The sequence below is a fragment of the Jaculus jaculus genome, chromosome 8 (assembly GCF_020740685.1).
Source record: "Jaculus jaculus isolate mJacJac1 chromosome 8, mJacJac1.mat.Y.cur, whole genome shotgun sequence".
NCBI lineage: Eukaryota > Metazoa > Chordata > Mammalia > Rodentia > Dipodidae > Jaculus > Jaculus jaculus.
The window spans coordinates 15,962,393-15,975,537 of NC_059109.1; the positions used below are offsets into that span (position 1 = coordinate 15,962,393).

Sequence of the window (13,145 nt, forward strand, 5' to 3'; positions counted from 1 at the left end):
CAAGCCAGCCCCCATATGCCTCAGTCTGGGGAGGGGGATACTTACCAGCTGCCTTGCTTGTACCAAATAGCCATGGTCTGAGGTCTGACCCCTTGAGCAGCATAGATGGTGATCCTGTCCAAGAGGAGGCCACAGCGTTGTCCTACCTCCACGGAGGCTACAGCTGTCTTGTCCTCTGAATAAAGTCGGAACGCATGGGCCTCAGAGAGGCTAAACTGCCAGGCAGCACAAGGGTCATCAGTGCTAGGCAGGGTCTGGGGATGCTCCATGAAGGTCTGGGATTTAAGGCAGAAGGCTGGGGTCAGGGTGGGCGAGGAGTGCTTCCAGACAGGTGGAACGGCGACACCTGCTGGTCACTGTGGGGAATGCAGGAGACAGGAGGCCACCATCTCCCTCCCGGTCAATGGCAAGGGCGCTTGTGCTCTCTCTCACCATACTCCCCACTGGGATGCAGACAGTAGTTGTATTAAGGGGTGTCATCAGTTGGGGTACCCCTCGGCGCCTCAGCTCCCTCTGCGCATGCACGTCGAGGCGCAGTGGACCTGGGCCGACTTCCTGAAGCTCCCAGGGCAGGTGGTGAGCTCAGAAGTCGTGGGGGGGCAAACAGTCCGCCCTGCATGGAGGGCCGCCGGCCCCGGACACACGGAGACGGGAGGAGCTGCGGTGGGACTCAGCTAGGAACCTGGTTTCTCAGCGTGGCAGGGTGGCCTCTGATAGAGGCAGAAGAGAATCCCAAGGTCACAGGCTCAGCCGCCAGGGCTGCTCCCACCTCCTCCTCGAGAGCAAGTCCAGCTCTCTTGGCCTCGGGATGGGGTGCTGGGCTGGCCATTCGGCTGGGGCACTGTCAGGGACAAGTGGTGGCTCCCAAGGACCCAGGGAGGCCAGGGTGAGGGACCAGTTCCTGCCAGGCCGCCTAGAAAGCCAGGTGGTGCCCTCGGACCCCGTGGAGAAGCGCAGGGCTCCATGGAGAATCCTGCGAAGAGCCCGCAGAGAGGAGTCAGAGCCTGACTATGAAGGTCCCGAACCTTCTGTGCAGCAATATGGGGGGCAGGCTCCCTTCCCCAGTCCTCTTGAGCCCCCGCCCTGATCTGCCTGTTTCCCTCCCTCCTCCCTCCGCAACACCCTCCGGGCCCCTCACTGGGGTCCCTCCAGACTCACGGGGCACCTGCATCCTGGGGCAAAGCCATCAGGGATGCGAGCCCTGAGCAGGAGGATGTGGTCGGCTCCCGGTGCTCATGTTGCTGCCCCACAGCCATCGGAAAAGGGGTGCAGCCAACAGCCCTGGAAAGCAGGGGAGAAGGAGACACCGCTGAGGGTCTCACCTGACCTGGCCCCTAGCAGATGCCCCTGTCTCTGCCCTACAGCTGGCCACGTTCAGAATAGCCCTCTGGGGGAGCCAGTGGAGGAACGGGGAGCCGTCCTGACATGAGAACCTGCCTAAGCAGACCGGGAGTGGAGACAGGACTGGCCTTGGACCCCGCTCTTGTCTGATCACTCCAGAGCTTCAACTCCAGAGCGCCCAGGAGGCTCACCTTCACACACTCACCCCCAAAGGCCCTATTGCCAAGCATCTGGAAGCAGGTGGGTGCTGGAGGTCCTAGCCCGCACCCTGCAGGTCATTGCGGCGCCCTGCAGCCCTCACACGCTTCAGGCGGCTGCTGTGGCTGTTAGTCTTCTCCACTGACCTTCACTGACAGGGCTGTGGTGGAGGGCGTAAGGGGAGAGTCTAGACACAGGCCTGAGGACTCTTTTGCCAGCCTGGTGTCCTGATATTTAGGTGCTTTTCTGCTGGAGGTGGTGGTCACTCTGAGCCTTCAGGGAACTTCAAGACCAAGGGGGGAGGGAATGGGGCGTCAGAGATGGCACCTCCAGTCTTCGCTGAAGTCCTTCCCCCACACTCGCAGCCCTCCCATCCTGAACTGAACAAACTGCACTGTGAACATCTAGATCAGATGCGCACGGTCAGGCCTTTCCACTTGGATAGATTCCTTTCTTGAAGAAGGATGGCAAAGACGAACAGACAATAAGTGAGAAACAATCCTTGCATGTCCACCTAGAGCTCACAGTCTGTGACGTGATGGTGAGTCCACACAAGGCCCTAAGCCACACTGTGACTCAGCGAGAGTCTCGTTTTTGCTCCTGTCACGTGCAAGTCCAATAAACTGGCGCTGTCTTCTTGATGTACACCAACTTCAGTTGATGCCAACATTCCTCCAGCATTTAGCCATTTGAAACAAAGCCCACTTCACTGAAAGCAACTTTTACTCACTTCCTGCAGTTCATTTTAGGCAGAACACGCTACTGTGAAAATTGGGAACCTCTAGGCCATAAATACAACACACACGAGATTTGAAAATACTGCTGTTCTCCTAACTGAAAACGACCACTAATCCGTCTCTCCTTCCCTCCATCAATTTCCATGTCATATATTCTCACCTTGAGTTTCTGGCTGTACAGACCACATTAGGCCATCCCTGTTGACAGAGTTTATCATGCAGATGCCACCTGCGTGAGGTCCTGATGCTCTGTCTTTAAAAATTATTTTTAATATTTATTTATTTGAGAGAGAAGCCGGGGAGAGAGAGGAGGGGAGGGGAATGTGGGTGTGCTGGGGCCTCTAGCCACTGCAAGCAAACTCCAGATGAATGTGCCACCTTACGCACTGGGCTTACATGCACGTTGGGGAATCAAACCTGGGTCCTTAGGCTTTGTAGGCAAGCTCCTTAACCGCTAAGCCATCACCCTAGCACCTGATGCTCTCTATTTCTAGCTGCTGACTGTACAGGGCACATCAGGTCATCCCTGTTGGCAGGTTCTTCATGCTGATGCCATCTGGGCCAGTTCCTGATGCCCTCTTCAGTTCTGCAGCTGAGAACACGACGTCATCATGGTGACCTAATCCAGCGTCTTGTATATCACTTTGTGTTTGAGTTTTGCTGACTCCTGACTTACATAGGAAGGCTATATATTTCTACATTATTGCTACTATCTCCAAAGATCTGTGAACTTAGCAGAAATATTAGGGCATATTTGTGCTTTTCCACAGAGTAACTATGTCAAAGTCAATGGAACATTTTCCTGGTACTCCTGTCATTGATGATTCAAAGGAAACAGCTTTCTATTCATGGGAAACTATGAACTACAGACCAGACTACTCCAGGATTACAAGAAAATGCTAGGGCTGGAGAGATGGCTTAGCAGTTGGGGGCTTGCCTGTGAAGGCTAAGGACTCTGGTTCGAGGCTCGATTCCCCAGGACCCACGTTAGCCAGATGCACAAGGGGGCGCACGCATCTGGAGCTCATTTGCAGTGGCTGTTCAGCTGCAATTATATGAGAGATTACAACCTTTGAGATTGGACCAGCTGGCCTATATTGGGACAACAGGAAGAACGTAGACTCTTTTGAAGGGGTCTGAATGCTCAAGGAGTGTTCTGTTCTTCAAAGTCTTCTTTATTCCCCTCCTCCCCTCCGCCGCCCTGGATTAACAAGCTGGCACCCTACCTGGTATTAAGGAGTATAGGGAATGCAGGAAAAAGAGAATCATTAAATTTGCAACACGGTCTTGTATTTTGGAAACAGCCATGGGCAGTGTGAAGCAGGTTTGCTGGATGTCTGCATGGAGACCAGATGGAGCCATGAGGATAAACCATGAGTTGCAGTGGAGACCCAGTGGAGATGCCAGGACCATGAGGTGGCTGCCAGGTAGAACTGCAAGCCCTGGATGAAGTTTTCCAGGACTGTGAGTAGCCTAGCCAGAGGGGTGGAATTGGAATTCCAGAGACTAGTTGCTGGTAAGAATTACTGGATTTAGAGATTTGCCAATGACTAGAGTTGTTGGACTTGGAGCTACAGAGTTTGATGTTTGCCGTGTTTAAATCTTGTATTGGTTCAATATTTCTTTGCTATGCTCAATGCCATCTTTTGCAGTGTGTGTGTTTATTCTGTGCCATTCTGGGTTTTGGGGAGATTTGGTATTATGGCTCAGTTAAAAGACCTTGGATTATAGGGATGTTTGGACATCATTGGGATTGACAGAACTATGGGGACTTCCAAAGTTGGACTGGATACATTGTATTTTTTTTTTTTAAGTTATAGGGAGTAAAGTTTATTTTGGCAGACAGTGTTAAACAAAATTAAAGTTGCATACATTAGTAACATAACTCAACATCCTTAATTTGGTATACACATTTCTTGCTTTCCCATGTTCTGCTAAATCACCATACCTAAATGTTTATAAAACTGATAAACTCAAATTTAACTTACACTCCGATTCCAGACAGAACTTTTCATAAGCTTCTTCAATCTTTTGGTCCATCTTATCATCAATATCACCAAGTACCTGGAGCAGCCGCAGTGAAAAGAACAGAATCCGATGTGTAAAGTGCTCGCTCCCTCATGAAGTAGTCAGGATCGTTTGCAGCTCGAGCATTTCTGTATGTTGAAGTTGCCTGGACACTACCCCAGTTACTCGACCCAAGTTCGACAAGCTTCAAGAGCATCTGTCTTACATCTCTGCTGCAGTTTGCATCTAGGACAACATTTCCAATTCTCTGAATAATTTTTTTTTGTTGTTTTTTTCGAGGTAGGGTCTCACTCTGGTCCAGGCTGACCTGGAATTAACTACATAGTATCAGGGCGGCCTCAAACTCACAACGATCCTCCTGCCTCTGCCTCCCGAGTACTGGGATTAAAGGCGTGCGCCGCCACGCTCGGCTACCAGTAATTTCTTGCATATCTCGTTTTCCTTTTTCTTTCCAAGTTTCTTCTAAAACTGACCCTATCAACTTTAGTGACTTGTACCGCACAAATTAAGTTGTCATCCATAGGGTTAGAGGAGAGAGCATTCAACAATTACGTTAGACCAACCTGAAAAATTTTCTGCTCTTGTAACCTGTCCATTTGTTCCTTTGATCTCCATGTTAAGATAAAGTTCTCCCAGAAAGATTACAAATGCGTCGAATCATTTTTGAGTCACTTCATCCCCGTTTGCAGCCTCATCTTTAATTTCATACTCAGTGCCACACCTCTGAAGTAGCCACTGGCGGAATTTGCCACTCTGCGGGTTGTCAGGTGATGGGACAGGCAGTTACGCAGGTGAGCTCCCACATAAGAGAGATTTGGCACTATCTACGCAAGACCCTCATAATAGGAGGAAAAGAAGATGACATCAAAATAAAAGAGAGACTGATTGAGAGGGGGAGGGGGTATGATGGAGAGTGGAGTTTCAAAGGGGAAAGTGGGAGGAGGGGAGGGAGGGAATTTCCATGGGATATTGTTTACAATTATGGAAGTTTAATTTAATAAAAAATTAAATTAAAAAAAATACAAAAAGAGAGAGAAGTTTGGAATAAACGTGGCTTGCTGACAGATGAGTTTCGCAGAGCATCATGGGCAGTGGCCCAGCCATCCCGAGTCTCAGCACGCTGTTCAATCTCGCCTTCAGAACTGCGGGGCTGCTCTGTGAGCTGATTCAGAAACTCCAGGACATAGTCTGATAGGGTTGGATATTCCTCACAACCATCCTCATAGGATTCTGTACAATTAGAATAACCTGATGGGTATAATTCCGCGGCGGGGCTGGAGAGATGGTTCAGCGGCTGAGCGTTTGCCTATGAAGAGGTTCGATTCCCCAGGACCCACGTAAACCAGATGCACAAGGGGACCATGCAATCTGGAGATCGTTTGCAGCGGCTGGAGGTTCCTGGTGCGACCATTCTCTCTCTCTCTCTCTCTCTCTCTCTCTCTCTCGCCCTGTCTGCCTGCCGCTTTATCTCTCAAATAAATAAAGAAAAAGAAATAAATTAATTTAAAAAAACAATTCGCAGATGACTTAGCACTGGAGGCGCAGCCACTAGGGGTTTAGCCTCTGCTGGCTCAGCTCTGCGGAGGGGTTTTATCCTCTGGACTAGGTGGGGCGCTCAGGGGCATCGTTTGTTCTGGCCGCTGGGAGCCAGGCAGGCTTGACTCTGGACGCCTGGCAACTGGACTCTGGGCCGCGACAGCTCTGCAAGCCCCGCTGCGCTAGGGAATCCGCCCCCTCGGGGACCCAGGCCGGGCCCATCAGCACCCGGAGCCCATGGAAACCGGCCGATGGGCTCCTCCTCCTCTTCAAACCGGCCCTCTGCAAGGGGCGGGCGAACTGGAGGCACACTGCAGCCCGGCCCCCTCTGAATGCCTTGTATTTATTTTATCTCATGGATGGTTATCAGTTTATGGGGGCCAGGGGCGGAATGTGGTGTCTTGATGCAGGTGTCCCCCATAAACTTAGGCGTTCCGAATGCTAGGGTCCCAGGTGATGAAGATTTGGAAATTAACACCTCCTGGAGGCAGTGTATTGTTGGAGGCCGGCTTATGGGTGTCCCCTTGCCAATGTTTGGCACACTCTCCTGTTGCTGTGGTCCACCTTATGTTGGCCAGGGGGAGATGTCCACACTTTGCTCATGCCATCGTTTTCCCCTGCCATCATGGAGCTTCCCCCTCGAGGCTGTAGGCCAAAATAAACCTCCTTCCCCTCCCCCAAGGCTGCTCTTGGTAGGGTGATTTCTGCCAGTAACGCGAACCTGAACCTGACTGCAACAATGGTAGTGTCTAAGTAGTGCCAGGCATTGAGGGGTCATGGCTATCCAGGCCATTTTGTGTCTGGAAGAGTGCATTGTAAGCAGTCCTACCCTTCCTTTGGCTCTTACAGTCTTTCTACCACCTCTTCCGCAATGGACCCTGAGCCTTGGAAGATTTGATAGAGATGTTTCAGTGCTGAGCACTCCTCTGTCACTTCTCAGCACTATGGTATGGCCTGAGTCATCCCAAGGTCACCACCATCTGAAAAGAGAAACTTCTGTAACCAAAAGTGAGAGTAGCTTTCATACACGGGTATGAGGAAGGAGAGAGCAAGGATGTGCCCTCAGGGCAACTGCATTGTTGCCCTGCTCTGAGGCAAGTTTGGGCCAGGACACCCAGACAGTAGCTGAGGTCAGTTCTCCCCAGCACACTGGTGTGCAGACACAGGCCACTGAGGCCCCAAGTCCCAGGGCAGCTTTCTGTTCAGTTCATGCAGAGGGCGGGCTTATGCAGGCCTGACAATTCAAGGGGAGTTTCTTGTTTATCCCCCATCTTGTGACAAAGGCTTGGACGATGGGAGTCTGGGTCACTGGGGAAGACAAGCAGGCGCTCATCTCCTCTCGGGACAGCTATCTGCTGTCAGAAACCCACTGAGTCAGCGGACAGCAGATGTGGATTGCACTGTGTCCTGTATACAGAACTGGGCAGGACGACTAAGCTGGGGTTTGTGGCACAAGTCTTTAATGCCATCATTCAGGAGGCTGAGGTAGGAGGATCACTGTGAGTTCAAGGCCAGCTTGGGACTACACAGTGAACACAGTGAGTACTAGATCAGCCTGGGCTAGAATGAGACCCTGCCTCAAAAAGGAAATGAAATCTATGAAAGATTTTTTTGTTTTGTTTTGTTTTCTTGTTTTTGTTTTTCAAGGCAGGGTCTCACTCTGGTCCAGGCTGACCTGGAATTCACTATGTAGTCTCAGAGTGGCCTCGAACTCACGGCGATCCTCCTACCTCTGCCTCCCAAGTGCTGGGATCAAAGGCATGCACCGCCACGCCCAGCTGAAAGGTGGTTTTTTTGAGGTAGGGTTTTGCTCTAGCCCAGGCTGACCTGGGTAGACTCAGGGTGGCCTCAAACTCATGGCGATCCTCCTACCTCTGCCTCCCAAGTGTTGGGATTAAAGGAATGCGCTACCATGCCTGGCATTCTACCTATATTTTTACATGTTGAATGTGTTAGCCGACCTAACCCATCAGCAGAGTTATATCCACAGGATTTGAAAATACATTTGAAGTCAAGTTTGGTTCTCTTTCAGTGATATGACCCCCAGCAAGGCTGAGGTTGAGCCCACATGAGTGGTCTGGCATCACTTGGTGCAGGCAGGAATTGGTGAGCTTGTTATTAGTTAAATATTTAAATATCTCTCTGCTGTCATTTTTCCAGAGGAAGACATGGTCGCCTCCCAATATGTCGGCAGCCTTATTCACCACGTAGCAGGACAGCTACTCCGCCCCACGTGACCTTCAGGGAGACAGAAGCAGGTAGGTAACACACCACTCCTAGTCAAGCCAATGAGCGCATCTTGGTGCTGGGAGCTCCCCCAGACTGATGACGCAGATCCTGACACTGAGCACACAGTCCTTGCAAACGCTGTGACCTTCAGAACCATTGGGGATGTATCTGGTAGTAACACCGTTCCTGGTCGAGCCGATGGCTGCTCTTGTTGAGCATCCAAAATGTCGAGGATGGTCTTGGGAATTCCCCCAGACTGCTTCTATAGGATGCCTCCGGGCGAAACCCCACACCAACAGAAATTGGAGCAAAATGCCTGCCTAGCTTGATGCTGCCTCTACTCTGTCCCATGCTCAGTCCCAGTAGCTAGCTGAGATTACAGTGGTGCGTGTACAAATAGACAAACAGTGAGTCCCCACCTTTTAGTTTAAAATGTGCCTTCATGGCCTGTGGAGATGGCTTCCTGAGTTCAAACACTTGCGGGGCAAGCATGGGAAAACTGACTTTATTCCCATCGCACACGTAAAATGGTCGGCTTGGACACACATGCCTATAACCTAGAGCTTAATGGGGCAGGAGCAGGGGCGTCAGTGGGCTCACTGGTCTGCCCACAGAGCCCAAATCACAGCAGGCTTGAGGTACATCGAAAAAGGTCCGTCTCAAAAAAATAAATCCACTTATCAGTTGAGTGACATCTATGCTGGTTTCATTTCATAGCTATTGTGAATACGGTATCTTTAATTGATGTGCTAGTATCTTTAAGGTAATGTGATGCATCTGTAGGATACATGCCTAGGAGTGCTGTAGCTAGGTAATATGGTAAGTCTATTTTTAGCTGTCTCAGGAGCCTCCACACTGATTTCTACAATGGCTGTAGCAGTTTACATTCCCATCAACAGTGTAGAAGGGTTCCTCTTTCTCTGCATTCTCACTAGCATTTATTGTCATTTGTTTCCTTTTTTTTTTTCCCTTTTAATTGCAGTTTCCATACTTATAGACAATAAACCATAATTCCCTCCCCTCCCTCACTTTTCCCTTCCCAAATCTACACTCCATCATATTTCCCCCCCTCTCCATTAGTTTCTCTTTTATTTTGATGTCAACCTCTTTTCCTCCTGTTATGAGGGTCTTATGAAGATAGTGCTAGGCATTGCAAGGTCATGGATATCAAGGCCAATTTCTGTCTGGTCAAATGCACCATAAACACTTCCTTCAGCTCTTAAATTCTTTCTGCCACCTCTTTCACAAGGGACCCTGAGCCTTGAAAGGTGTGATAGAGATGTTTTGGTGCTGAAAATTCCTCCATCATGTCTTCTCAGCACTATGGTTCCTTTTGGATCATCCCAGTGGTCACCACCATCTGAAAAGAGAAGTTTCTGTAACCAAAAGTAAGAGTAGCTTTAATATATAGGTATGGACATTAAGTAAAGTGCTTACAGGGTAATCTGGTAAGCATAATATATGAATTTATCCAAACAAGAGCAGGCATAACACTCCTAATGCTCAGAACCTCCCCCACCATAGGCTTTTTGTTAGGTTTTCAGTGCCAGTACCGGGCATGTATTCTGTCCCATTGAGCGGGTCTCTAGGCCAATTAGAGAGCAGGTGGTTTCCCCCATAACAGACATGCCACTATTGCACCCATTGGCTCATTTGGCCTGGCTGGCCAAACTTGAACTTTGCAATGTCCACTGTTTTCACCTGTGATGGCATCTGTCTCCCATAAGGCTGCATGCAGTGCAGCTTTTTCCAGCTTTCTGTCAGTTAGTTGGTCTATTGGGAGGTCTTCAAATCAGCCCCAGTTTGATTTCTCAATGACCTTGCAGACCAAGCATGTGGAGTATTCAGCAACAGGGTCTTTTCACCTAGTCTTGGTAGGAAACCAAGAGTCTTGGCAATAGCCTGTAATGTTTTGGGGGCATCGGGTCATTTGTTTTCTTGGTTGCAGCCATTCTGAGAGGAGAGAGATGAAATCTCAAAGTAGTTTTAATTTGCATTTCCCTGATGGATTAAAGGCATGTGCCACCATGCCTGGCCCTGTTTTTTTTTTTTTTTTTTTTTTTTTTTTTGAGAGCGACAGACACAGAGAGAAAGACAGAGAGGGAGAGAGAGAAAATGGGCGTGCCAGGGCTTCCAGCCTCTGCAAACGAACTCCAGACGCGTGCGCCTCCTTGTGCATCTGGCTAACGTGGGACCTGGGGAACCGAGCCTCGAACCGGGGTCCTTAGGCTTCACAGGCGAGCGCTTAACTGCTAAACCATCTCTCCAGCCCAATGCCTGGCCCATTTTATCTTTAAAAATATTTTTGTTTTATTTATTCGAGAGAGAGAGAGTTAGAGAGAAAGAGAGAGACAGAGTCAGAGAGAATGGCATGCCAGGGCCTCTAGCCATTGCAAACAAACTCCAGACACGTGCCACCATGTGCATCTGGCTTACGTGGGTACTGGGTCCTTAGGCTCCACAGGCAAGTGACTTAATCACTAAGCCATCTCTCCATCCCTACATGTGCATGTTAATTTAAGTTCTGGAATCTTCGAATTGGCCAGGAGTTTCTAGCGGCCCACTGCTGGCCTGTTTGAAGGGTTAGTTTGCAAATCATAAAGAGCCTGGTAGTCCATGTTAGCAGTGGTGTAAGATGTCTGGTCCAAAGCCACACTCCTGCACAAGGCTCAGTAAGCTGAGGCACATTGGTCAAAAACGATGGAGTCTGAGAGTGAGCTGTCTTTCTGTCTTTTTTTTTTTTTTTTCGTGGAAGCCCTTCAGTTCCGCCCTTATCTAAGAAAAGCAGCTGGTCAACTGCCTTTGGTGTAGGTGACTTCCCTTTTACGTGAGCCCAACCCGCAGGCGTTGGGCCTTTGATCAGGCGGTGCACTTTCCTATCACCCACGGTCCATCTCTACCACCTTCTCTGGCCCCTCCTTCTCCTCCTTTTTAAAAAATATTTTTTTGCAAACAGAGAGATTGGAGAGAGAGAAAGAGAAAGAGAGAAAGAATGGGTGCACCAGGACCTCCAACCCCTGCAAACAAACTCCGCGATGCATGCACCATTGTACACCTGACTTTGCGTGGGTATTGGGGAATTGAACCTGCATTGTCAAGCTTAGCAGGCAAGCACCTTAACCTCTGAGCCATCTCTCCAGCCCCTACTTTGTCCTTTATTTTTTGTTGTGTAGTGGTTTCCACAGTGCTGTATAGCAAATTGTGAACTGAAATATTCCCTTCTGAAGGGAGGAGGGAGTCAAAGAAGTCTGGAAGAGCTGGAACTTTTGAAGTCACATGACCAGTTAGGAGCAATAAACCAGTGTTAAGGGGAAGGTGCTGACCTAGGCTGTGTAACAGTTTTCTTTGAATTGAAGCATTTCCTTCCCAGTAGGAGGGAGGCTCAGGAGAATAAGTCTGGAAGTGCTAACACTTAAAAGACCCCTCCCTAAGGTCACATAAAGACAGTTGTTATGTAACCAACAGCAGCCAGCATGAACTGGACAGATGCAGCTTCCATAAGTTGTCGCCTATGCTGGAGTGGGCTTTTATTTATTTATTTATGAGAGAGAAGGAGACAGAGAATGAATGAATAGGTGCCCCAGAGCCTACAACTGAAACTAACTCCAGAGGCATGTGCCACCTTGTATATCTGGCTTATATGGCTCCTGGGGAATCGAACCTGGGTCCTTTGACTTTGCAGGCAAATGACTTAACCACTAAGCCATCTCTGCAATCTTGGAATGGTCCTTTTGGTGATGCCACTGCCTTTGAGTCATCCATGCTCCTGGAAGCAACCCCTCACCCTGCTCTGGAAGTAACCCTACTAAACTCCTTGGTTCACCAGGACTGGTTTTTGTGCAGATTGTGTTTTGTGGTCTGTCATCTGTGTCTGATCTGGAGTGAACAGACATGTGTTTGTGTCTTCCCCAGGGGAATGTCTCACATGACATATGATCATAGAGATTTGAGTGACATGTGTTTATAGTGTAAGCCTTTTGTTTGTTTTTATTTTTATTTATTTATTTGAGAGCAACAGACAGAGAGAGAGAGAGAGAGAGAGAGAGAGAGAGAGAGAATGAATGCGCACACCAGGGCCTCCAGCCACTGCAAACGAACTCCAAATGCATGCTCTACCTTGTGTATCTGGCTTACGTGAGTCTTGGGGAATCGATCCTCGAACCTGGGTTCTTAGGCTTCACAAGCAAGCTCTTAATTGCTAGGCCATCTCTCCAGCCCCAGCATAAACCTTTTTGAGCAAAGGTTATGAAAGCAGAATGTTCTCACATGAAAACTCTTCTCTACTGTAACCAAGTACTTCAGGTTAATGTTACCAGTACCATGCCAGTGTTATTTTGTCCCTCATATCATGGAGTGAGCTGGGCACCTCACCTTTGGAGTGTTTGAATCAAACATTTGTAACTACGTTCTATAAGAAAATACCAGGAAGCCCTAGATGTGGGTCTAAGGGGAGCATTGTAAAATCATCTGCTTAGTACTCTTTAAAAGAGCCTCAGTTATTAAAAAAAAAATGACAAGGGCTGGAGAGATGGCTTAGCAGTTAAGCGCTTGCCTGTGATGCCTAAGGACCCTGGTTCGAGGCTCAATTCCCCAGGACCCATGTTAGCCAGATGCACAAGGGGGGCACATGCATCTGGAGTTCGTTTGCAGTGGCTGGAAACCCTGGCGCCCCTATTCTCTCCCCCCGCTCTCTCTCCCCCTCTCCCTCTTTCTCTCTCTGTCTGTCACTCTCAAATAAATAAAAATAAACAAAAAATATTTTTAAAAAATGTCAAGGAGAGATTTAAGAACTGTCACACACCGAGAAAAGCTAAGACATCATGATGACTAAATGCCAGAGGAAATCATGGGTTGGACTTAGGGACAGAAACAAGATGTCAACAGAAAGTCTAGAGTTGGTTAAAGTATTCCGTGTATGTTATTTTTTATCATTATACTATTATCATGTTAGAAATTCACATTAGAGGAAAGAATAGCAAGAAACTCTGATATCTTCAATTCTTCAATGAATCTAGAATTCAAATAAAAATTACAGATTCTCAAAGATGAAGTAAGAAACAACTTCAAGGCAGTGGT

General features: G+C 48.7%; 1 pseudogene; it reads right to left on the reverse strand.

Annotated features, from left to right (window-relative positions):
* Nucleotides 1-1,186: 1,186 nt before the first annotated feature.
* LOC101598813 lies at nucleotides 1,187-6,618 on the reverse strand (annotated as a pseudogene).
* Nucleotides 6,619-13,145: the final 6,527 nt, after the last annotated feature.